We start from the raw sequence: 27,168 nt of genomic DNA on the forward strand, positions 1-27,168 counted from the left end.
GTAGAAATCACATCTACTCAGACACCTCCCTGGCAACGACGCCAAAAAGCGATGAGCACTAGTATTTGCAACAAGGATGTTGCAACTCCTGGGGCTATCGACTTTACTTCATGAACCTGGGGTTCATACAAACTTGGAGGTGACAATGTTGTATACACAAATAGATGTAATTGGTCTACTCTTTGTCACTTTTGAGCTTGGGCGATAGACCACTAGGGTTTCTCAAGCCAGCCTTCTATTGACTAGAAGAAGTCTGATTACCAACTTGGAGAAGGGAAATTTACCCTAATTGGAAGAAAAGAAATGTTGTCTATTGCAGGAAGGAATGACTGAAAGAAATGCTTGTAAAATAACATGAAATCCTCTATTTACTTGTTAACATACTTTGCTTGCAAAAGAACCCTACTCTAACACCTGTGAGGTTTTAACTATTCTAAGCATGAAATCTGATCTAGAAAGTACTATCTACTGCGTGCATGAATAAATATAAAATAATTTTTTTCTTTTTATCCTTTTATCTTTTTACTTGAGACATGAGAATGCTAATCTTGCTTGGTTCTTTGGCAGGGAAGGCAGGTGTGAAGGAAAAGGAGTACAATGGTTCAGGTGGCTTGGAGGGGAAGTGGGGACCTAATCCTAGATTTTAGTGATGATTGTTCTCAATTCGGGCTCAAAACAGGCTACCACAAGTTTTACTATAGGATGTCTACAAGAAGTACTAGTTCACCTACACGATCCCCTGTTTTACTACAGGAACATGCCGAAAGCTTAGGGAGTGGTCTAGAAGGTGGGATGGTGCTTGGAAAAGGTGAATAAGGAGGGAATAAGGCATGGGAGTGGTAGGCACTTACTTATAACTCAAGCCAAAGCTTCGAGATGGTTGGATTTGTTCAACAGAGATGGCAAGTTTCCCTCATAAGACAAGAATTCGAATTGAGACCTTAGTGACTTTTGGCAATCATGGGTGGATATGGCTTGGCTGAGGCTGATGAGATGAGGTCTCTCTGTAGTTTAGAAACTCCTGCAACAACAAACATCATTCTTGGCATTCATACATAAATTCATCAAAGACAAGAAGGGTTTATTCAAATAGAGGAAAAAAATAGAGTTGTCACCATTTACTTGCTAAGTTCATGCATGGAAGTGCTTGAAACCAATATGAAAGCAAGATGAGATCAGTGTAGAACCTAAGAGATCAGAAAATACCAATTGAAACTTATCTATGAAACTGAATGATAATTACCTAATTAGCAATAAAACCCTAGATTACACAAAAAACAAGAATTATGTCTTTTTGGGTTGTATGAGAAGTGTCTCTCAAACCATGATCCTTGCAAGGGAGAAATGAGGTGAAAACCACTTGTTGTCAGCCTTTTTGGAATATCCTCTTATCACTACAATGCTACTGTTAGAACTATCCACAAGTGGAAGCAAACTAATTAAATCTACCAATACTTGCAAATTAACAACACCAAAATCAGTTTAACTCTAACTATGAAGATAACCTAAGCATATATATACAACAAGAGGAACCTTTGCTGCTAGGGTTGGGCCCTAACCCAAGAGATTTATCCCTCTAAGTCAACTCAATTCTGTATCAAGGGAATGCTGCTCATTTTCATTAAAGAAATAATAAATACATAAGAGCACTTGGTTACAATGCTTTAACTCAAAAATTGCTTAGCTATCTTGAACAAAAAATTTGAATCCTAATGAGGCCCTAGGCCTATTGATTTATACAATTGAACTTACCAACAACTTCCTTAAATTTAGGGAGGCTTGAATCCAATCTCGAGATCAACTGGTCTTCAAGTGTCACTGGCTTGGCTACCAATGAAATTCATGACTCGGCTGTTGGCAACTCTGAGCTGATGAGATTTGATTGAGCAATCTTTGAGTGAGTGAGGAGTTAAGGAGGGAGATCATGTCTCTTAGAATCCCTCTTGCTTGTATCTATTCGAGTTCCTGCACTTTAATTAACCAAAATTTGCTCCAAAACCTGTAATCAATGCACATTAGACCACCAAACATGACATCTCATCTTTACTCTCCTCATTAAGCAAAACATAATTAAATCATGTAAAGAATGATGAGAAAAGTTGATTTTAGTAAGCTAGAGGTGCATTAAGGTCCATATAATTTACCCATTAATGAGCCTCATCAATAACACATTCGTCGCTAAGAGGGAGTGTTAGTTTTTGTAGCAGCGGATGTGTTCTAGCCACAAAATTTGGTGGAGAGGCTAGAATACATGAGATCTCCAAAACCCATAAATATTTTCTGGAAATTTCGCCTAGAAATGACTTGATTAGATTATTAACCAGTTTTTAAATATTTCCTAAGTCTAAACTTAAGGAATATGGTTAATTAATCAATATTAATTAAGTCAAGGCGAGAATCATCTCGAAACACACATAGATTGATCTGGAGATGATCCTAGCCATCAATTATGTTTTAATATTGGTCATTGGTGCTTTAATAGAGGATTATAAGAGGAGGTCGATGTGGTGAGGGAGGATACATTTTAGCAGTGTTAATTCTGAGTAGATAGATTTCCAGAGTAGCAACAGTTAGTTGCCGGAGAGAGAGCTAGAGTTCAAAGCAGTGAGAGAGGGGAAGAGATAGTGAGGCTAGAGGAGGCATTCCATATTGCAGAGAGGTAGAAGTGAAATAGAGAGGTTGACGTTGGGGCAACGCAATAACCTCTAGAGGCAAGTTTGATTTGCATAAATGGAGAGACGTCTCCAGTTCAAGAGGCCGGGAACGAGTCTGAGAGAGCCGAAGAATCATCTTTTCCATGAGCGTAAGGCAAAAAAATTTCATCAGAGACCAGTCTGAGGCTAGACGGGTAGCAGGCTACCCATAGAAGTTTAGAGGCTGATTCAAAGGATCAAAGGGCCGAATTTATGAAGGCAAGTCATGCTAGGAGTTTATCTATGGGGTGAGGAAAATTCCTCACTAGATTTTTGCTAGTATTTTTCCCAGTAGGATTTCCATATTTTGGCATCCAATTGTACTTGTATTTTCTCATTACTGCATAATAATAAAACCCTCAGTTGTTGCACCAATTTTCCCAAGTTGGGTATTTCTGGGGACTTTTTTCCAAAAATAACTGTGTTAAATTCATGTGTGTGTGCTAACATTTCTCAGCTTCCAACATTTTATTTTTCCACAATTTTATTTGTGAGGGTTGCAGTGTTTTATTTCGATATTTGTCGTAGCAGGTAAATTCTTAATTAATTAACAATTAGGAGAAATAATATCAATTGCTGCAATAGGGTTCTCGTTTGGAATTTTCACATTTACTTTGCGTTTCTTGTCTAGAAGATAAAGGAGATAGAGATTCTTTTGTAGGTGGTAAATGTAACAAACCTAGTTAAAAATCAATGTAATAAAGTTAAGAAAGGAAAAATAATAACCAAGGTCATGGGACACGTATTCCAAGCTGAATGTTGGGTAAAAAAACATAGTGATGGGGATCATTTGTGATGAATTAATGGCTATGGAAATTAGAAAAGGAAATGGCAAGGGCTTTTGAAAGGCATGATACATTAATTGACATTTTTTTATGAAATAATGGAAAATAGGAGAAAAGGAAGGTGAAAGGTAACAGGTTGCATGTGAGGAGGAAAATGAAGGAAAATAACAGGAAATTGAAGAAATTAGAAGCCTCATTAATAAAAAGGCTTATGAGGATTAGTTGATAGACTTTTGTCAGTTTTAGCTTGGATATCTCTCTCTATTCTCTCTCTCTCTCTCATACTCTTGTACACTTCAAGTTTCTCAGAGCACTCTTGGAGGAGTGTGAAATACTTTGGATTTGGAGCAAGAAGGCAAAGGAAGAGCAGGAAAGCGCAAGAGGACTTCTGGATCAGTAGTTACAACAGGTTTTGCTTTCATGTACCGAGTTGCATGTATGATTTCCTTGCTAGTTTTAGAATGCATGGCACATGCATGTGGTTTCTTGGTTATGATTTATTATTGACATGGAGGATTTCTTGGATTGCCAACGATTTTTCCTAGCCTTTCCATTTCCTGGATAGCCATGGTTTTGTGGGTTTGTCTTTGTTTTTTGGTTGGTTTTGATGTTCCTTATGGATGTGGGTTGAGTTACTAGTTCCTGGAGCCTTGGTTGGACAAACGCTCTGGAAGCCCTGTAAGAGCTTGGGTTGAGTTACTGGTCCTGGAAACCTTGGTTGGAAAAACACTCTAGAGCCCTTGGTGGGTTGAGTTACAAGTCTTGGAAGCCCTGGTTGGACAAATGCTCTGGAGCCCAACAACAGTTGTGGGTTGATTACTAGTCCTGGAAGCTGTAACAACCCTGGTGAAAATTTCATGTAATAAATGTTAAAAACAATTACCACAGATGACTGAGACACTTATTCCAAGTTGAATGTTGGGCAAGACATCCTAGGGTGTGTTCATTTGGTTTTTTATGGCTAAGGAAATTGACAAAGGCAATGGCTAAGGCATTAAAATGAATTTTGGCACATTTATTTATGAAAATAATGGAAATTAGGAGAAAAAAGGGTAAAGGTTGCAGGTTGCATGTGAGGAGGAGAATGAGGAAAAATAATGGAAAAAGAATAAAATAGAGACCTCATTCATAAAAAAGGCTTCTGAGGGTAATTTGGTAACCTTTTGTCAGTTCAGTGTTGGACCTCTCTCATTTTCTCTCTCTCTCTCTCATACTCTTGGATACTTAGAGATTTATTGGGGCACTCTTGGAGGGTGTGGCATACTTGATTTTTGGAGCAAGAAGGTAAAGGAAGAGAAGGAAAGTATAAGAAGGCATCGACATCAACAACTACATCAAATTCGCTTGAAGGTACCGAGTTCCATGTATGATTTCTTCACTAGTTTTGGCATGCATGGCAGATGCATGTGGTTTCTTAGTTGTGATATATCATTAGCATGGAGGGCTGCGTATATCGACAATGGATGGCCTAGCCTTGCCATTTCCTGGATAGCCATGGTGATTGTGGGTTTACTTTCACTGTTTTGTTTTGGTTAGTTTTCATGTTTCCTTAGCTTGGTTTGAGTTATTAGTCCTGGAAGCCTTAGTTGAACAAATGCTCCAGAAGCCCTGTAATAGCTTGGGTTGAGTTACTAGTCTTGAAATCCTTGGTTGGACAAACGCAATGGAAGCCCTTGGTGGGTTGAGTTACTAGTCCTGGAAGCCTTGGTTGGACAAACACTCTCGAAGCCCTGTATAAGCTGTGGGTTGAGTTACTAGTTCTAGAAACCTTGGTTGAACAAATACTATGGAAGCCCTGGAAGGCTTGGATGGAGACCAATTTGATGATGGTTTTGGTGATGTCCGATTGTGAGGTGAAATCATTGTTTGATGGCTTTAGATGGATGGCCTCTAGAAGCCCTGGATGATTTTTGATTGATGTGTTCTATGAGATCCCACATTCATGCTTGGAATATGGCATGCGGGTGAATGGATGAAGAGAGATTTAGCTCATCCATTCTACGGTTGGGTGGAACTTGGTAGTCCCATCTCTGGTTGGTTAATTGCATTCATCAATGAGAAATCCTTTCCATTGATTTCCATGTGTAAAGGTACTGATCTATTTATGGATTTGATGGTTATCATGCTTATTGTATGTCTTTTCCTATTATGCTGGTTATATGCAGATTTTATGACAACAGTTATGTATGGATCTCAGCATGTTTTTACTTAAATGTGAATGGATAATGTGTCTATGACCCAATAGATGATAATGCAGCAAATGGCATGAGGAAACAATGGTCATTGGGATTCTCAGATAAGTATGAGATCCCTTCACTTAATTCTGTTCTTTACACTTGTAGGTTACATGCTGACGATATCTTTGACAAAATTCCTTTCATGGATAGTAGGGATCCAGTCAAGGTCTTGGACAAGTATTTGATTTAGTATTGTCATTTCCATGTTACTTTACTGATTTGAAGAGATGGATTAGTTCTGGACTCTGGGCCTGAAAAAGTGGCACAAATCCCATAGTCGCTGGTACAACACTGACAATTTTGGTCCACAGTCACTAGCAGGTAGGCCCGTGAGAGCGATTTTAGGTTGTTATTCGCTCCCTTGCCCATAACATGAGAGAAACTATGGCCCAAGGGATCTAAAATAATAGTGGGACCCAGGGACAAGCTGTTTGAGTGGCTAAATTGTCTTCTGTGGGTTCTGTTGATGATGTTGGATGTCTATATAGTGTGTTTTCGTCGGTTCCACTTCCCTAATGTGACTTAGGAGGTCGAATCATATCAAAGTGGCCTCTCATCGCATGTTTACCTCGACTGGCAGGTTGCTTGGGTAGATGTGGGAGGAGGGTGTTACAGAAGCCTTGGTTGGAACAAACACTTTGGAGCCCTAGACAACTTGGGTAGAGACCAATCTGGTGATGGTTAGTGATGTTAGATTGTGAGGTACAATCATTGTGTAACATCCCTTGTGAAAATTCTATGTAATAAAAGTTAATAAAGGAAAAATAATAACCATGATTGATGGGACCCTTATTTCAAGTTGAATGTTGGGCAAAAGCATAGTGATGGAGATCACTTGTTGTTAATTAATGGCTAAGGAAATTGGCAAAGACAATGACGAAGGCTTTGGAAAGGCAAAACGACATTTTGACACATTTATTTATGAAAATAATGTAAATTAGTAGAAAAGGGAGGTGAAAGGTCACAAGTTGCATGTGATGAGGAAAATGAAGGAAAATAATGAAACATGAAGAAAATAGAGGCCTCATTAATAAAAAGGATTATGAGGATCAGTTCACAGTTTTTTTTTTTTTTAGTTCAGTATTGGAGATCTCTCCCTATTCTCTCTCTCATACTATTGGACACTTAGAGTTTCTTGGAGCGCTCTTGGAAGAGTGTGGCATACTTGGAGTTTTGAAGCAAGAAGGTAAAGGAAGAGTAGGAAAGTGCAAGAGGACATCGGGATCAACATCTACAATGGGTTTTTCTTGTAGGTGATGAGTTGCATGTATGTTTTCCACACCAGTTTTGGGATGCATGGCATATGCATGTGGTTTATTGGTCATGATCTGTCACTGGTATGGACGATTGCTTGGATTGACAATGGATTTTCCTATCCCTTCCATTTCTTGGATACCCATGGTGTTGTGGGTTTATTTCTTTGTTTTTTTTATTGGTTCTCATTTTTCCTTTAGCTTGCATTGAGTTACTAGTTCCTGGAAGCCCTAGTTTAATAACGCTCTTGAAGCCTTGTAACAAATTGGGTTGAGTTACTAGTCCTAGAAGCCTTGGTTGGAAAAATGCTCTCGAAGCCCTTGGTGGGTTGAATTACTAGTCCTAAAAGCCCTGGTTGGATAAAAACTCTGGAAGCTTCGAGTAAGTTGTGGGTTGAGTTACTAGTCCAGGAAGCCTTGGTTGGCACAAACGCTCTAGAGCCCTATAAGGATTGGGTAGAGACCAATCTGATGATGGTTTTGTGATGTACGACCGTGAGATGGAATAACTATTTGATGGGTTGAGGTGTTTGGCCTCTGGAAGCCCTGGATGGTTTTGTATTGATGTGTTTTATGAGATCCCACATTCATGCTTGGAATATGGCACAGGGGTGACTAGTTGAAGAGATTTTTGGCTCAGCCATGTCTATGGTCGGGTGGTTCGTGGAAATCCAACAACTAGTTGGCCTTTACATCATTAATATGAGGTTATTTATCCTTGTTATTTTATGAGTATTTTACTGTTTTATATGTGGATTATATGGTTGTTGTTTCCTTGGTATTTTTGTTGCTATTATGTTGGTTATGAACATGTATTATGACAGTAGCTATGTATGGATCTCATCATGTTTTCACTTGTAAATGAATGAACAATGTATCTATGGCCTAATGGATGAAATTGCAGCTAATGTGTTGAGGCATCAATGCTTCTTAGCAATTCTCATATGAGTATGAAACCCCTATGCTTAGATCTATTGTTTACACTTGTAGATTACATATTTGTGATATGTTTGACAAAATGTTTGTCATGGCTGGTAGGGGTCCAGTCAAGAGCTTGTTCAAGTAATTGAATTTGTATCATTATTCCCTTGTAATCTTTTTGTTCTAAAGGTATCATTTAATTATGGGCAGTGACATAGGGCTTGGGCCTGAAAAAGTGGCTCAAATCTCGAGGAAGTTTGCACAACACTAAGTAAAATAGTCCCTGAACACTGGCATACCATGCTGTGGGAGCATTTAGAGCCTTCTGGATGCATGCATGCCCATATGATGGGAGTTTCCACGGGTTAATTGGTCTAAAAAATCAGTGGTACCCAGGGGTTGGTTAACTGAGAGGTTGGGATGGTACCTGGGAGTCCCGTTGCTGATGTGGAAGGTTTGTATGGTGTGTTTTCGTTAGTTCCACTTCCTTAAGGTCACTTAGGATGTCAAATCATGTCATAGTAACTTCTCGTCACATGTTTATCCTGCTTGGCAGATTACTTGGGTATGTGTGGGAGGAAGGTGTTACACATTAGTTGAGGGTTGAGGTGGTTTTCCCTATGGAAGCTCTGGTTTGGTTTGATTTGTTTCATGAGATCTAACATTCATGCTTGGAATATGGCCCAAGGGTGATTGGCTGAAATAGAGATTTGGTTCAGTCCAATCTATGGTGGGGTGGTATGTGGAAGTCCCTGATTTTGTTGGATTTGCATGTGTTAATAAGAGCTCATTTTACTTGGTATTTTCATGAGTAAATGTGCTTGATATTATGTGGATTTAATGGATGTTTCCTCATTGATATATATCTAGTTATTTGTTGGTTATAAATATGTTTTAAGACGATTATGATGCATGAATCTCATCATGTTTTGGTTAGTATATGAAATGTTAGTGAATGAATGACCTAATAGATAACAATGCAGATTTTGTGAAGAGATATCAGTCCTTTTTTTATGATTCTCAGATAAATATGATACCCCTATGCTCAGATTTGTTGTTGTGACCTATAGATTACATGTTTGTGATATGTTTGATGAAATGCTTGTCATGGCTAGTAGGGGTCAGATCAATTCCTTGTTCAAGTGTTTGCATTAGTACCCTTGTTTCGATGTCATTTGTCATTTTTGGAAGTTTCATGAAGCTCTTGGCAGTGGCCTAAGTCCCGACCTTGAAAAAGTGGCACAAAATTTGGGGTCGTTAGCACATAACTGCATGAAAAGGCCACAATTGCATGGATGCCTTACTGTGGGAGTGATTAGAGGGTCCCAGTCACTGCATGCCTTGTCATGGGAGCGGCTGAGGCTCCAGGGCAACAATAAAGCATGTTCTCTAAGGGTTTGGACACTTGAAGGGGTTGGTTGGATCCTAAAGGTTTTTTAGCTTCTGAGGAAGGTTACTTTGGTCTTGTCACGTTGGTTCCGCTTCCTTAATTGTCCCTGGGGAGTTGAATCATTTCATAGTAACTCTTTGTCACATGTTTACCTCGGTTGGCTTAGGTAAATGTGGGAGGAGGGTGTTACAGTAAAGTTTTGGTTTGGGTAAAATATTATAGTTTTGAAAGGGCAAGGCTTATTGGGATTCATGAATGATGATTATTTAGAGTTACAACACCATCTCCTCAAGCTCTTGTTTATATTGAAATTAGTCCCATTGAACTTTGGCATAGAAGATATGGTCACATCCACTACAAGATAATACCCTCTCTAAGTCAAATGGTGAAGGGAATCCTCAACATCAAGGAGGGCCATGAAGGAGCATGCAAGGGATGTGACTTAGGAAAGAATATTAGGAAACCCTTTAAACATAGTTACTGATCAAACGAGAACTATTAGCTCAAAACAGGTACTCTAGCCCAAAACCCCCCCAAAAAAAGGAAAAACAACCCAAAAACGAAAATTGTGTATGCTAGAATGATGTTTTTTAAGGGTAAATTTTCAACATTTTTTTAAATGGAAGTAAAAACAAATAATTTTTTGCAAAATGGATGAAGAAAACACCCTAAAAAAATAAGTGTTGATGCCGGAACAAAAAAATGGGTTACAAATTTGACACTTTTAGCAAATGAATTAAAGATAAAATATCAGGGCTTTGAAAAACTATAAAATACCAACAATTCTCGAACATGATGTTAAAGATAAAATATCATGTCTCAAATCCTAATAATTCCAACTATTTCCATCTATGTTGTTAAAGATAAAATATCTCGACTTTAAAAAACTTTGAAATTGTAATTGTTTTCAACCATAGTATTAAAGATAAAATATCATGACTTAGAAAACATTTAAATGTTGACAATTTTCAACTATGCAATTAAAACAAAAAATTATGGTTACAAAAAGATCTTAAGTTTTCAAAATATTTCAAGCATGTCATTATGGAAAAATTTTATGACTAATTTTTTTTTTAAAAGAACAAAAGAGTTATTATACGAAGAGTAATTTAATATTCAAAATGCTAAATATATAATGATGTTAAATCTTAGCTTAAGACAACTTGATACATTGCAACAAAAATTTAAAAATCAACCATCAAATTGACACGCAGTGTAGGTGAACTCGACCCATTGTAATGAAAACTTAAAAACCAACCATGAAATTGACACATTGTGGGGGTAGACTCGATTCGTTATAACGAAAATTTTAAAATCAAATATCAAATTGCACATAATGGGATTGGGTGGTTAGGTGAGCATCGACATAGATCCTACAATATATATATATATATATATATATATATATACAAAATACAAAAGAAAACAAAAGTTCAAATATTAAAAAAAAATAAGAAAGAAAACAAAAATTCACACATTGAAAAAAATACGAAAGAAACAAAAATTCAAATATCGAAAAAAATAAAAACAATAAAAAACAAAAATTCAAATATTGAAAAAAAATAAAAATATTAAAAAAAAAAGAGAAAAGAAAAAGAGACAAGTACAAAAGATATTAAAATTAAAAAACATCCAAATATAAAAAAAATGACAAAAATCAAAATCAAAATTAACTCTTAAAAATTTAAATAAACTATTAAAAAAACACAAAAAATATAGAAATATAAAAATATAAAAAAAGGGAAATTTTTTCAAGGATAGACATAATTTAAGAAAAAAAATTAAAATAAAGAACTAATTTTGTTTTTAAATATAAATAAATAAATAAATAAAAACTATATAATTAAAAAGAAAACTAAAACAAAAAAAATTATTATTATTATTATTATTTTTTAAAATAAGAATGAAAAAAATTAAATTACAAAAAATAAATTAAAAAAAAAAAAAACGAAAAAAAAATACCTGCACAGGAGTGGCAGGGCCAATTTCGAGAATCGGCCCTGCCACCCCTCGATGGCGTGGACATGGAGTTGGGAATAGGCCCAAGGGTGGTCCGCGAGTGTGGATGCAATGCCTCCCCGCCCATCTCCGTGGCCCACCCTGTCTAGGGGTGGCAGGCCAATTCCCTTGATCGATTTGCCACTTGTGGGTAGGTTGGGTTGTGGGGTGGGAAGGGAGGCAGCTGCCTCCTCGCCCACCTCGCCCAGGAGTGGCAGGGCTGATTCCCGGAATTTCCCCTGCCAATCCTGAGCGGTTTTTTTTTTTTCGTTTTTTTATTTTATTTTTTAACTATTATTACTATTATTTAATTTTTTCCCCGATTTTTTTAATTATTATTATTATTATTATTTAATTGGATATTTTTTATAAATGTTTTGTTTTGTTTTTTTTGTGAGCTTTCAATTTTTTTTTTTTTGATATTTTTTGTTTTGTTTTGTTTGTTTGTTTGTTTTTTTTTTTTTTTTACATTTTTATGGGTTTTTTTGAGTTTTTTTGTCATGTTTTTTATTTTATTTTATTTATGTTTTATTATCAACATGAAAATCACTAACATTTAGAAAATATATCCACACTTAATACATTAGAAAATTTAAAGTAAAAAATAAAGTCTTTAAACAAAAAAGGTTGATGTTGCATCAACATTTTTCAAAATCAAGATGAAAATCATTAACATTTAAAAAAATGTTCATACTTAATACATAAAAAAAAATTTGAAGTGTTAAAAATAAGCCCTAAAAAAAATGTGTTGATGCCACATCAACACTTTTCAAAATAAGCATGAAAATCACTAACAAAAAAAAGAGTTCATACTTGATACATAAGAAAATGTGTCAAAAATATGCTCCAAAAAAAAGGTGTGTTATGAATCACCACTTTTCAAAATTGGGTGATTTTTTGCTATCTCAAAAAAAACTAGTACTAAGTAATTTTCTTGTTTGATCGGTAACTAAGTGTTTACAAGAAGTAACACAATGTCTAAGGAGATATTAGGCCTCATTCATTTTGATGTATGCGGGCCCATGTATAATAAATCTATTGGAGGCCACCAATACTATGTGATTTTCATTGATGATCACTCTAGAAAGACATGGCTCTATCTTCTCAAGGATGAAGTATTTGAGAAGTTCAACGAGTTTAGATCTGAAGTTGAGACCTTGAGTGAAAGGAAGATAAAAGCCCTTAGATTCGATAATGGTGGTGAATATACTTCAAATGAACTTGCATCTTATTGCAAAGAAGGAGGCATTAAGAGGTAGTTCATTGTTCCGTGCAATCCTGGACAAAATGGAGTAGCAGAAAGGAAGAATAGAACCATTGAAGAATGCATAAGGACTATGATATTTGATCAATACCTACCAAAATTTCTATGGGGATAAGAAACCATGACAACAATATACATATATAAAAATAGATGTCCTCATAAAGTCCTTGACAATATGACATCGAAAGAAGCATTTTTAGGGAAGCAGCGATGTGTAGACCATTTTTGAATCTTTGGATTTCTTGTTTGTTCCTTTTATGTTTTGAGTGTCTCGAGAATTGGTTGGGAAAGAAGAAAGTTAATGGAGCTCAAGAGAACTAAATGAAATCCAACAGGTAATGAAAGACTCAGATGAAGTTGGTGCATGTGTAAGGGTAGCTAAAGGTGATCCAAAAATGGATCTTGGATAAACCTCTAAGTCTAAAAGACTTCATACAAGAGGTAAAAGGTGCCAAATGGCACAAATCCTCTGTAAATCAGAGGAAAATGAAAGTCGCAGGCTGCTCTTAGAAATAGCTTCATGGTAGATATGTCCTCATTCTGAATCCAACGCAACTTGAATCGGCAAAAACAGACTTTAGATGAAGGAGTTATCATAAACAGAAGTTCCCCTTTTGTTCTTTGGGAAAGAGGCTAAAAACATGAGAAAACAACAAAAATTGAGCCTATCAGAGGTCAAAGAGGCAGTGAACAGGAACCATCGGATCTGGCCGATCAACAGTCCAGATCCGATCGGAAATCGCAATTGGCGGTGGAAATTTGTGGGCAGTGGGAATCATAACATGCGATAGGATTGGGCTGATGCGATACCATGATCGTCGATATTGGCGGATCGCAATCGGCGACACCACAAGGCAAAGGCGGGACCCCAGGCGTTGCGATGGTGCGATTGCCGAAATTGGTGGATCGCAATCGGAGCTACACAGAGGAGCGGCTATATATATATATATATATATATATATATATATATATATATATATATATATATATATATATATATATATATATATATATATATATATGCGCGATGCGATTAGCCGGACCCGATGGAGTTCCGAAATGCAAATGAATATTATTTCAAGTCTGCACTAAGCCAATTTTGTGATATTTTCCATGTTTTAATGAAATTTTAAAAGTCAAAGGGGAACCTTGGAACAAGGCAATGGCGATTTGCGATAGCGATTATGGGCAGACCCGATTATGAAAATCTTAAGTCTGGTGAATTGTGTTTTATGCAGACTTTCTCTTGTTTTATAGCGTTCCTTGTGTAAACACAGCGCGACTGTTTCTGAATGATTCAAAGCACTGGTGGCTCCTTCCGTTGTGGAATAGGTGGCATTCATCCCCGAGGGCGTTTAGCCATGATTGCTAACACTCAAAGAAGGGATTCAAGCGAACCAAAATAGGAAGACGAATAGTCCGAGAGGGAAATGAATCAACAACACTGTTTTGGCTTAAAAGCCATGAATTTCAAAGACAGAGGGGTTGTTGTTGAGGGCTGCTGAGTGGTAGTTGGTTGCTGTTTGAGGGTTTGCTGCTGAAGGGGAAGCGAACGCAGGAAGCTAAGGCAAAAAGAGGTAGTGCAGAAGCAAAAGGCAGCCAAGGGAGTCACTTGGAGTCCAAGTAAGAAGAACAGAGAGAGCTGTAACCTAATAGAAGGTAAACAGAAGCCAGAGCTGAAGAGCAAGAGAGCTAGAGCTAGAGCCAAAGAGCCAGAGTCAGAGCCAAGAGCCAAAGAGGTAGAGTTAGAGCCAAGAGCCAGAACCAAGAGCCAAGAGCCAGAACCAAGATCCAAGAGCTAGAGCCAAGAGTCAAAGCTTCAAGAGCCAGGGATTAAATGGTGTCTAAACCCACTGTTTATGTGTATAACAACAAGAGTTGAGCCAAAGAGCTTGTAAAAAGAAGTATACCATAATCCTAGAGAGCCTAGTTGAGTTGACTAGAGCTCACGGAGATGTAGCCCTAGAAGTGTAGATGAACTCCTAATTAAATTATCGTTTCTGTGTGTGTTTATTACTGCATTATTTTTGTTGTTTTATTTACTATTATATGTATTTATACATCAGTATCAGCACACTAATTTACAACATAACAACAGATTTTAAAGCAAATAATTAGTTGAAACAAATGCAAGCATAAACCCACACTTTCAAGCACATAGTTAATTCTGCAATGGTTAATCATTAAGACTTTGGAGAATATTCAAGCTTTGGGAGTGGGAGAGGTTCTTGTAGATTAGACAAGAAACCTAAGAGCCCCAATTTCAGATCAGGTGGTATCAGAGCTTAAGATTGATTAACCACACCTTTAAGAAGGTTATATCAGAATGCTTGATTGATAGAGCAGATATTGCTTGTTTGAAAGGTGCTTGGGCAGTCAAGGATCAATTATTTGATTGATTATATGCTTGTTTACAGACTGACTATTTTCTGAGTTTACAGAGGTGAAGGGAAAGCTATTGATAGCTTAGTCCAAGAAGGACAACAAGGAGAAGGGCTGAAGGCACTCTTCTTATCCCAAAGGACATCAAGGCAACCCAAAGCACAAGAGATTTGTTGCAAGAGGTTGCTTAAATAAGCTCTTTATTTATCTTGTTGAAGTTTTTTTGTTCATTGGCATAATGACAACTTCTACAAGTGGGTCCTCAAATTCTGCTCTCTTCACAATATTCTTTGATGAAGACATGAAGCAAGAGTTGTCCACCATGATGGATATGGTGAGAGAAATGTATGAGGATGGAAGGAAGAGCAGCATACTTAGAGAATAACTGAATTCCATGAAGGAAGAGAAGTAGTTGCTTGCTGACAAATTACAGGAAATGGAGAGGCAACCTCATATTGCAAATATGAACTTGAAGAGGATGCATGAGTTGGAAACACAACTCTTTGTTGCCCAAGAAGCCTTAGTCAAGTATCAACTTGAAGAAGAGGTAAGACATTCCAGTTTGTCTTCAAATTCCTCTGAGAATGCTTATATTGGTTCTTTTGAAAAACATACTAAAGGCATAGGTTCCAAGCTAATGTCCAAGATGGGCTATGAAGGAAAGGGCTTGGGAAAGCATGCACAAGGTATTGTTGAACCAATAATGGTTGAGGAAAGGCCTAAGTATTTGGGTCTTGTCTATGGACAATCTTATGGAGATAGTTCCAAAGCTGCCATGAAGGCCATTGAAACAGTCCCAAGAAGGAGTTTCATTTCATGTCCTCTACCTCAGAAGTGTGAAGGTTGTATTCAAGAGGAATACAATGGCTTGAAACATCATTTGCAGAATGTAGGTGTTCAGGAGCACGCACTTGAACCAGAGAGTTGGGGAGACTCCAACAGCCTTGAAGAAATTGATGGTGTTCCAAAGGGCGCCACTCCTTCATTTGCTTCACCTCCTCATGAAGGTAATAAAGGTGAAAGAGAAAGGTATAAATTTAGTTCTAAACACATTCCTTTTGACTTTGCAAAGCATGATGAATTTCCAAATATGTATGGGAAAATAATTGTATGTTCCTTTTGTGGTTTGGATAACCATGATGTTTCTAGATGTTGGAAGAGAATGGCCACATACATGAAGCAGAAGAAGGAAAAGAAGCAAGAAGCCAAAGGTCCATTGGACAAGGCAAATCATGCTGTCAAGAGGATGCACATGCAGTGCACTTATTGCCATAAGCAAAGACATCTTGCTGCAAAATGCTAGACTTTGAATCCAAAAATGCTTCCACCAAAACTGAAGAAAGTGGAAAGAGAAGATGGCAGAAATGGAAAGGAAGATTCCATGAATGATGTGTCTCATAATGATTCACACGATGATGTTGATGTGCAGACAAAGGTAGTACCTTTCAAAGGGATTGGTAGGGAACGGTTGGAGTTCTTATCCGATTGAGATTGCAAGTCTATTGATGCATCTACATTATATTTCGTTTTAGCTTCGAAAGTACATTGTGCTTAAGTGAAAGTTGAAGGATGAAATGCATGCATGAGCATGAGATGCATGAACACAAGGATGTTGATGATTTCCTTGTTTTTGAACATGTATGTGTAATTGACTTGCAGGGTTGATTGCTTTGACATGCATGTGATGCCATGTTGACTTGGAAGAAGTTAACTTGGTCTTCAAATGGAGATAATGATGAAGTGTTTCATCTTTTGAAAAAGAGTCCTAATGGTCTTTTTCTACATGCTTGACTTGAAGGGTCATTTGTTTAGAGGCATGTTTTGTGGGCTTGTTATCTAGTCCATCATTTGTATGCAGATGTAAGACATGGAAGTGTTCACATAATCTGATAATCACCCTAAGAGTGACCTCAGTTGAAGATTTATTAAACAAAAAGGTAATACAGACCCATGTGCTGGTGTGTGTGTTCTGTGTTATTGAAGCAACGGATCGATCAGATTTCCAATACACAGAAAATAACTGGAAATATAGTAAGCAACACAAAGACACAAACAATTTTAATAAGGAGTTCACCCTATTCTCTAGGGCTACCTCTCTGGTCCAACTTCAGTGGTGGCCTTGTTTTATTGTGTCTTTCAGCAGAGAAATTACAATGCAGGGACTCAATATGAGTCTCCTGAAGTAGATTTTGCTTGGCAGGGTGGTTCTTGGATTCCCCAAGCCAGTCGGAGTTCACAGACTCTTGTTCTTCTTACCAGCTTTGTGACCCTTGGTCTACAGTGGAAAGAGCTAACTATGATGCTTAATCCGGACAGATTCCTCTATGGGAAGGCTTGATTCTTCAAGCTCTCTGGTGCTCGATGCTTCCTGCGGTCAGCTCGGCCCTCTCTCTCCTCTGCTTGGCTTTACTGCTCTCTGTGCTCAGTCCTCCTCTCAGGGTTCACTGTTCACTGTCTCTCTCAATCTCCATTCAATTGTCTCTGTTCATGGCTTTAGCCATTTGATCTCCATGCCTGTTCGGTTCCTCTCCCGCCTACGTCGATTCGCCTACCGCCTGTGTGCTTGGAGTTCCCTATTCGGCGTCAGCATGAACGCTCGAGAAGTAGCCACGCGTCCCCATCGGAACTGCGCCAGCCTGCTCGTCGATTCGTTTCTTTCTCCACCGTGGCGGTCAACGGATTCCAAATCCCCTTAAATCATGGCTTAATTCCCTGTCGATTCCGCTTTTGTCTATCGGGTACAATCTCAGCCGTCTGATCTGGGCTCCTCCAGATCCAACGTCATACGCACGTCAAGCGCGATTGACTTGCTCGACTGATAACGCGCGATCAGTGAGATCGCTCCGCTCTCCTCCAAAACGTCTTACTGCTCAAGGGCGCCTCGATCAAACCGTCGGTTTCCAGGTTGTGGGTCCCACCTTCATACGTTGGCGCTTTTCGTTTCTCCACCCACGGTCCTCTGGCTCCCAACGTGACCGAGTGCTTAAGGATCTACCATTTCAACCCTGTTTGCCCAGTGAGCATCGAAAATGAACTCCTTTTCCTGTTCTGGGGCTCCCAGGGGCTACATCAACCTCCTATGCAGTCTCCATGGGCCTCGGTCAGCGCACTTTGACCGAGGTCCTCGTCGTTCCGCACCGGTTGCCATGGCCACTGGTTTAGGGTGTTTTCGATTGCTGTTTTGGATTTCATTCAAGATTTGCTCGACCTGATTTAGTCACGGTTCTTTGACAGTCGTTTATGGATCCAATTTGGATCACGACCTCCCTACTGAAAAGATTTTGGACCACCAAAAGTTGGTTTTTTTTTTCAAGCATCGACTAAGTGAGGAAACTGTTGTCTCACTTGTCCAATCTCAATCCACTTCGCATTTCTCGACTTCGAACCTTTAAGCCCAATCCTGAGGTATTCCTCCTGTCCACTGCATGTTGTCCTTACCTTCCTGTCCAGCACGGTGTCTTCCTACAACTCATTAAGATATTCAGGTAGCAGGTCATCAACAGAAGGAAATTGGCTCTGCTCTTCAGGGTCCTCAATCATTAAAGGTTCAAACAACCTCAAGAAATCTGCGTTCACGACTGAGTAGATGTTTATGTAAGCTGGCAGATCAAGGCGAAAAGCATTTTCACCAATCTTCTCAAGTATCTTGAAGGGTCCATACCTGATAGGTTTTAGCTTCTTGCCTTCACCTTGCATCCGGTTTTTGCTGATATACAGCCAGACTTGGTCTCCAACTTGAAAACTATGCTCCATCCGATGCTTATCATGCCTAGCCTTGTACTTGGCTTGGCTTTTTTCTAGCTGTTCCTGTACTACCTGGTGGATCTCCTAAATCTTTTCAATGAACCTAGTTGCCCTGTCCACATCACTGTGTCCATCAACTATGGTATCTTTACCAAAGACAAAATCCAAGGGAGACCTTGGTATGAAACCAAAATAGGTCTCAAAAGGAGATCTCTGGGTAGAAGAGTGTTTGGCTCTATTGTAAGCATGATGCACATAACACAAGTGTTCATCCCAAAGCTTAGGGTGTTTGCTGCAATATCCTCTCAATAACTGGATCAATGTCCTGTTAACCACTTCTGTCTGGCCATCTGTTTGTGGATGAAAAGTTGTGCTTTTCTTCAATTTGGTGTCCATTAGTTCCTGCAGACTGGACCAAAACTTCCCCACAAATCGGGTGTCTCGATCAGATATAATAGAAGTGGGCAATCTGAAATGAACCCATAAATGTTCAAAGAATAATTTTGCAGTTTGCTTAGCTGTAATTTGTTTACTACAGGGTATCAAAATACACATTTTACTGAACTTATCCACAACAACATATAGATAATCATTACCTTTCCTAGATTTAGGCAGTCCTCCAACAAAATCCATGGAAATGCTTTCCCAAGGGTGAGAAGGAACTAGCAATGGAGTGTACAAGCCTAGTTTTCTGTTGCTGGGCTTGATTTTAGCACACATAGCACACCCCTTTACATATCTAGAAACTGTCTCACTCATTCTTGGCCAATAGCAGAACCTTTGCAGCTGTGCAACTGTTTTACTTACCCCAAAGTGACCCGATATCATAGAAGTGTGTGCTTCCCTAATTATCTTTGCTCTCTCAGTTTGTGGAATGCAGAGTTTCCCACAATGATATAAGAGTCGGTCCTTCACATGATAGTCCAATTCTTCTACTCTTTTGCCTTGACTCAAAGTTGCATATACATCTTTAAAGTCCATGTCTTGGGCATATTGTTCTATGTAGCTTTCATGCAGCACAGAATTATGCTTAAGTATGGTAGATGCATTTATAATGAGTCTAGATAACATGTCTGCAACCTTGTTATGTATGCCCTTTTTATATCTGATGACTAAATGAAACTGTTGTAGAAAACCAATCCATCTGTAATGTCTTGATTGTTGCAACTTAGTTTGGGAGTGTATATATTGAAGTGGCTGATGATCAGTATGTATTACTGTTTCTTTGCCCATTAAGTAATGTTTCCACTTTTTCACACTCTGAACTAATGCATACAATTCCTTATCATAGGTAGGATAGTTAATTACTGCAGGATTAAAAGTCTCAGAATGATAACATATGGGTTTGTTGTGCTGTGTCAACACTGCTCCCATGGCATAGTCACTAGCATCAGTTTGGATCTCAAATGGTCTTTGTAGATCTGGCAGTGCTAGTACAGGTGCTGTACTAATTTTTTTCTTTCAAGGTGTCGAAGGCTTTCTGCTGTTTGCCTCCCCACTGAAACACCTTGTTCAATCCTGTCAAAGCATGTAAGAGAGCTGCAATTGAGGAAAAATTTGAAATGAACTTCCTCCAATAATGTGCTGCTCCTATGAAGCTTCTCACTTCTGTAGCAGACTTGGGTTTAGGCCAGTTTACAATGACTGCCACTTTAGACGGATCTATTTTAAATTCACCTCCTCCTACTATATGACCCAAGTAATTTAGAGAGGTTTTTCCAAATTCACATTTGGAGAGTTTAACATAAAGTTTTTCTCTTTTCAAAACTTCTGATGTCTGCTTAACATGCTTTAAATGTTCTTCCCACGTTTTACTAAAAATCAGAATGTCATCCAGATACACAATAACAAAATCATCAAGAAAAGGTCTGAGTACATCATTCATTAATCTCATGAAAGTAGCAGGGGCATTGGTCAAGCCAAAAGGCATAACCAGCCATTCATACAATCCCTACTTTGTTTTGAAAGCAGTCTTCCATGCATCTTGCTCTGCAACTCTGACCTGATGGTATCCACTGTGCAAATCCATCTTGGTGAAATAAACAACTTCCTTCAATTGATCTAAAAGATCATGTATGCGAGGAAGGGGATAATGATTTTTGATCGCTATCTTATTCAGTGTTCGATAATCAATGCACATTCTCCACGAGCCATCTTTTTTTCTCACCAAAATGATTGGTGACCCACATGGTGATGTGCTAGGCCTGATGAACCCTTTCTTGAGCAACTCCTGCACCTGCTTCTTGATTTTAGCATTCTCTAAAGTAGATGACCTTTTATACCTATGGTTGCAATGATTGTTTCATCTCCCGAGTCTGACCTCAAATCTTTTTGAATAGCTGCAGCAGTCTTCTTCTTCTTGCCCTCGGACTTCTTAGGTCTCAGCTTTGGATGCAGAACCCAACAGTGCTCATCATCATGCCCCTCCTTTTTACAGTGAGTGCATGAGGCTTTTCCTTTCTTTGCGGTGTTAGCCTTCCTTGCTTTCCACTTCTGCTTTATTTTCTCCTTGCTCTTGCTTACAGTGGGTTGGGATGGTCCCCCAACCTCTGGATTTCCATTCTTTCCTCTAGCCTCTAGATGAGTAGCTTGTACAGATACCTCATCTATACTAGTGGGATTAAACATGAGGATGGTATGCCTCATGTAGCTGTGTAGACCACCAATGTACTTCAAAAGAGTTTCTGGTGAGTCTAATAAAATACCCAACAGAAATGCTCTCTTTCTGAACTCTTGAGTATACCCTAGCACACTTTTCCCTTTCAATTGCCGAAGAGTTTGCCAACTCATCATGGCTTGTTGCATGTAGGCCAATAGATAGAACTGCTTTTTGATTGCAGTAACAAATTCACTCCAGACAGAGATGGTCTTACCATGCTTCCTCATATCAGCTTGGGTTCTGCCTTCCCATCAAACCAAGGTAGTGCCCCCTAGGCGAAGGCTTGCCAGCTGAATCTTGCTCTTGTTTGAGTCTATATTTTGTACTCTGCAATACACATCAATTTGTCTAATCCAATTGTCCAACTTTTTAGCATTTAGCTCTCCATCATAGATAGGCAAATCAAATTTAACATCTAACTTAATCAAAGCTGCTTTCTTATTATGCATAGAGCTACTAGGAGGTGTAGGGAAGCTTTCTTCTTTTCCCTTTCGTTTTGAGTGGTCATGGGAATGAGATTCATCTTCTTCTTTTTCTTGCTTAGAGCTTGATGAATCTTCACCCTTATGCTTTCTAAAGTCCCTATACATTTCTTCTACCATAGACTTTATAGCTAGGAAACTTTCTATGAATTGAGGGTTTGGCCCTATAGAACCTTCTTCTGACATTGTCTTCCGAGAATAGACTCTTCCAATTTCAGGATTAGTTTCCACCAACTCTCCTTCTAATTTGAGCTTTGATCTAGTAAGCATTCACAGCTAAACCAACACAAGCTTGTCCAACCTTACAACCTAGAGCTCTGATACCACTTGATCTGATAATCACCCTAAGAGTGACCTCAGTTGAAGATTTATTAAACAAAAAGGTATTACAGACCCATGTGCTGGTGTGTGTGTTCTGTGTTATTGAAGCAACAAATTGATCATATTTCTAATACACATAAAATAAATGGAAAGACAACAGAGAAATACAATAAGCAACACAAAGACACAAACAATTTTAATAAGGAGTTCACCCTATTCTCCAGGGCTACATCTCCGGTCCAGCTTCAGCGGTGGCCCTGTTTTATTGTGTCTTTCAGTAGAGAAATTACAATGCAGGGACTCAATATGAGTCTCCTGAAGCAGATTTTGCTTGGCAGGGTGGTTCTTGGATTCCCCAAGCTAGTCGAAGTTCACAGACTCTTGTTCTTCCTACCAACTCTATGACCCTTGGTCTATAGTGGAAAAAGCTAACTATGATGCTCAATCCGGATAGATTCCTCTATGGGAAGGCTTGATTCTTCAAGCTCTCTGGTGCTTGATGCTGCTTGCAGTCAGCTCGGCCCTCTGTCTCCTCTGCTTGGCTTTATTGCTCTCTGTGCTTAGTCCTCCTCTTAGGGTTCACTGTTCATTGTCTCTCTCAATCTCCATTCAATTGTCTCTGTTCATGGCTTTAGCCACTCGATCTCCATTTCTGTTCAGTTCCTCTCCCGCCTATGTCGATTCGCCTACCGCCTGGATGCTTGGAGTTCCCTGTTCGACATCAACATGAACGCTCGAGAAGTAGCCACGCGTCCCCATCGGAACTGCACCAGCCTGCTCGTCGATTCATTTCTTTCTCCACCGTGGTGGTCAACGGATTACAAATCCCCTTAAATCACGGCTTAATTCCCTGTCGATTCTGCTTCTGTCTATCGGGCGCAATCTCAGCCATCTGATCTGGGCTCCTCCAGATCCAACGTCGTATGCATGTCGAGCGCGGTTTACTTGCTCGACCGATAATCCGCGATCACGACAGTTTTTCTCTCACCTCCGCTGCCACACGTCGATCACTGAGTGGGATCGCTCTGCTCTCCTCCAAAACCTCTTACCGCTCAAGGGCGCCCCGATCAAACCACCGGTTTCTAGGTCATGGGTCCCACCTTCGTACGTTGGCGCTTTTTGTTTCTCCACCCACTGTCCTCTGGCTCCCAACGTGACTGAGTGCTTAAGGCTCTACCATTTTAGCCCTATTCACCCAGCGAGCATCGAAAATTAGCTCCTTTTCCTGTTCCGGGGCTCCTAGGGGCTACATCGACCTCCTGTGCAGTCTCCATGGGCCTTGGTTAGTGCGCTTTGACGGAGATCCTTGTCGTTCCGCACCGGCTGCCATGGCCACTGGTTCAAGGTGTTTTCGATTGTTGTTTTGGATTTCATTCGAGATTTGTTCGACTTGATTTAGTCACGGTTCTTTGACAGTCGTTTATGGATCCGATTTGGATCATCACAAGACATGAAAATCTGTTTCTTTTGGTGAAGCAGGAGTTTAGTCCATCTAGTTGTTGTCTGTATGCCTGTTGTTGTTAACAGTTGTTGTTCGTAGCTTGTCAAACAGGTGCAAATGAAAGTTTTGTGGAGCAGATGTACTTCACATTTGTTTGAGCCACCTTGGATCAATGATCAAGGCAAAGAATTTAAAACCACCTTCTATGACCAGTACAACAGAAGTTCTGTAGGAAGGTAAGGAGGAAGAAAGTTCTTCCCAGAGAGACCAACCCATCCAAGAAGGGAAGTGGTCAGAAACTTTAGTTCAGAGGCACTATGCAAAGGCTAGTGTAGGGAGGCTGAAAGAAGAGGGTGAGTCACTCTCATTTACTATTCAAATCAGTATATCAGTGTTTTGGAGACCAAAATTTCTCTTAGTGGGAAGGCGTGATAAAAAAATGGATCCTGGATAAACCTCTAAGTCTAAAAGACTTCATACAAGAGGTAAAAGGTGAGAAATGGCACAAATCCTTTGTAAATCAGAGGAAAATGAAAGTTGCATTCTACTCTTAGAAATAGTCTCATGGAAAAGATCTCCTCATTTTGAATCAAACGCAACTTGAATCGGCGAAAATGGACTTCAGATGAAGGATTTATCATAAACAGAAGTTCCCCTTTTGTTCTTTGAGAAAGACGCTAAAAACATGAGAAGACACCAAAAAGCGAACCTATCGGAGGTCAAAGAGGCAATGAACAGGAACCGTCGGATTTGGCTGATCAACGGTCTAGATCCGATTGGCAATCACAATCGGCGGTGGCAATCGACGGGTAGTCGAAAGCATAACATGCGATGGGACCAGGCCGATGCGATACTATGATCGCCGATATCGCCGGATCGCAATCAGTGACACCACAAGGTAAAGGTAGGACCCCGGGCGATGCGATGGTGCAATTGCCGAAATTAACGGATCGCAATTGGAGCTACACAGAGGAGCAACTATAGACATATATATATATATATATATATATATATATATATATATATATATAGATATGCGCGATGCGATTAGCCGGACTCGATGGAGTTCCGAAATGCAAATGAATATTATTTCAAGTCCGCACTAAGCCAATTTTGCAATATTTTCCATGTTTTAATGAAATTTTAAAATTCAAAGGGGAACCTTGGAACAAGGCAATGGCGATTTGTGATAGCGATTATGGGCGGACCCGATGGGGTCTTAGGATGCGATTATGAAAATATTAAGTCCAGTGAACAATGTTTTCTGTGGACTTTCCCATGTTTTACAACGTTCTCTATGTAAACACAGAGCGACTATTTCTAAGGGATTGAAAGCGCCGGTGGCTCCTTTCATTGTGGAATAGGTGGAATTCATCCCCGAGGGTGTTTAGCAATGATTACTAATGCTCAAAGAAGGAATTCGAGTGGACTGAAATAGGAAGACGAAGAGCCTGAGAGGTAAATGAATCAGCAACGCCGTTTTGGCTTAAAATCCATGAATGTTAAAAACAAAGGGGTTGTTGTTGAGGGCTTTTGAGTGGCAGTTGGTTGTTGTTTGAGGGTTTGCTGCTGAAGGGGAAGCCAAAGCAGGAAGCTAAGGCAAAAAGAGGCAATGTAGAAGCCAAAGAGGCAGCGCAGAAGCCAAAGAGGCAGCACATAAGCCAAAGAGGCAGTGCAAAAGCAAAAGGCAGCCAAGGGAGTCACTTGGAGTCCAAGTAAAAATCCCAGAGAGAGCTGTAACCTGATAGAAGGTAGACAGAAGCCAGAGCTGAGGAGCAAGCGAGCCAGAGCCAGAGCTAGAGCCAAAGTGCCAGAGTCAGAGCCAAGAGCAAGAACCAAGAGCCAAGAGCCAGAGCCAAGAGCTAGAGCCAAGAGTCAGAGCTTCAAGAGCCAGGGATTAAATGGTGTCTGAACCCACTATTTATGTGTAAAACATTAGGAGTTGAGCCAAAGATATTGTAAAAAGACACATACCATAATCCGAGAGAGCCTAGTTGAGTTGACTAGAGCTCATAGAGATGTAGCCCAAGAAGCGTGGGTGAACTCCTAATTAAATTGCCATTTCTGTGTGTGTTTATTGCTGCATTATTTTTTTTGTTTTATTTACTATGATATGTATTTATACATCAGTGTCAGCACACTAATTTACAGCATAACAACAGATTTAAAGCAAATAAACAGTTGAAACAAATGCATGCATACACCCACACTTTCAAGCACATAGTTAATTTTGCAATGGTTAATCATTAAGACTTGGGAAAATATTCAAGCTTTGGGAGTGGGAGAGGTTCTTGTAGATTAGACAAGAAACCTAAGAGCCCTATTTTCAACAGGTAAGAGTATGAAAATCGATTGGGTTGGTTTGGTCCATTGGTGTAAATGGACAGTAGCAGTATAGTCATGAGAAAAGTAATCAGAAAGGGTGAGGTGAATGAATTTGAGGCGTCATATGCCTTGGCTATGTTGGGAACTACTGCTCTCGATGTTGCACATGTGTTGCACGCATAAAGGGAGTTCTTTTAACCTTGACCTTATGTTATCTGGTAATTATGTTAGGATCATGATTATGCTGATGTCTATATATGTATTCATGTATGTATGTATGTCATGTTTGATAGGGTCATCATGGATCATGATTGTTTTTATGCTAATATTTATATGTATATATATGTATGTATGTATGTTGTTGTCTAACAAGGTTGTTAGGAATCATTGTTGTGGAGGAATGATTGCTTACACAGATAAATGGCATGAAGAGATTCCTGGTTTATAAGGAATCAAGTGGAAGAGTAGTGATGACAAATATATGAGGTTAGTATCACGTGGTTATGAGTTGATATTATGTGATTATATTATGTTTATGTTATGGACATGCTATACCGAGGGATACATTAGCGAAATGAAAGCAGTGTGGTCTGAGGCATGCTCAGACAAGCTTGGATGAGACACTAGAAGCAAGGTTGCTTGGTGGAGAAAATGTAGTTTTGGATGTGTGGTACTACCGTTGCGCAGATGTTGTATATGTTGCATCTATGATGTTGTGCGCATGCGGTTTTGTGTGTGTATACATGTTGTTTATGCAATGTTATGTACAAGGTGGTAAAAATAGTGTTGTGTGAATATTGCATATGTAGTGTTGGGTATAGATGGTGCGATGTACATGTTGGATATGTGGTGTTGTGTACATAATGTATTGTGCGCTTGATGGATATGCAGTGTTGTGTGCATATGGTGTCGTGCGCTTGTTGGATATGCAGTGTTGTGTACCTAGGGTGTTATGTACATGTTGTATATGCAATGCTATGTACATATGGTGTTGTGTGCATGTGGCGCTATGTACATATGGTGTTATGTGCATGATTGTACAAGTGGTGTTGTGAGCATGTGGTGTCGTCTACATGTTGTACATATGGTGTTGTGTGCAGGTGGTGTTGTATACATGTCGTGCATGTGGTGTTGTGCACGTCTGGCATTGTGTACACGTTGTAAAAGTGGTACGATGTACATGTGGCAATGTGTACATGTTGTGCAAGTGGTGTTGTGTACACGTTATGCAAGTGGTATTGTGTATAGGTGGTACTGTGTACATGTTGTACAT

The sequence above is a fragment of the Pinus tabuliformis genome, chromosome 4_2 (assembly GCF_031772625.1).
Source record: "Pinus tabuliformis cultivar Carrire ecotype Pingquan chromosome 4_2, CPIR1, whole genome shotgun sequence".
NCBI lineage: Eukaryota > Viridiplantae > Streptophyta > Pinopsida > Pinales > Pinaceae > Pinus > Pinus tabuliformis.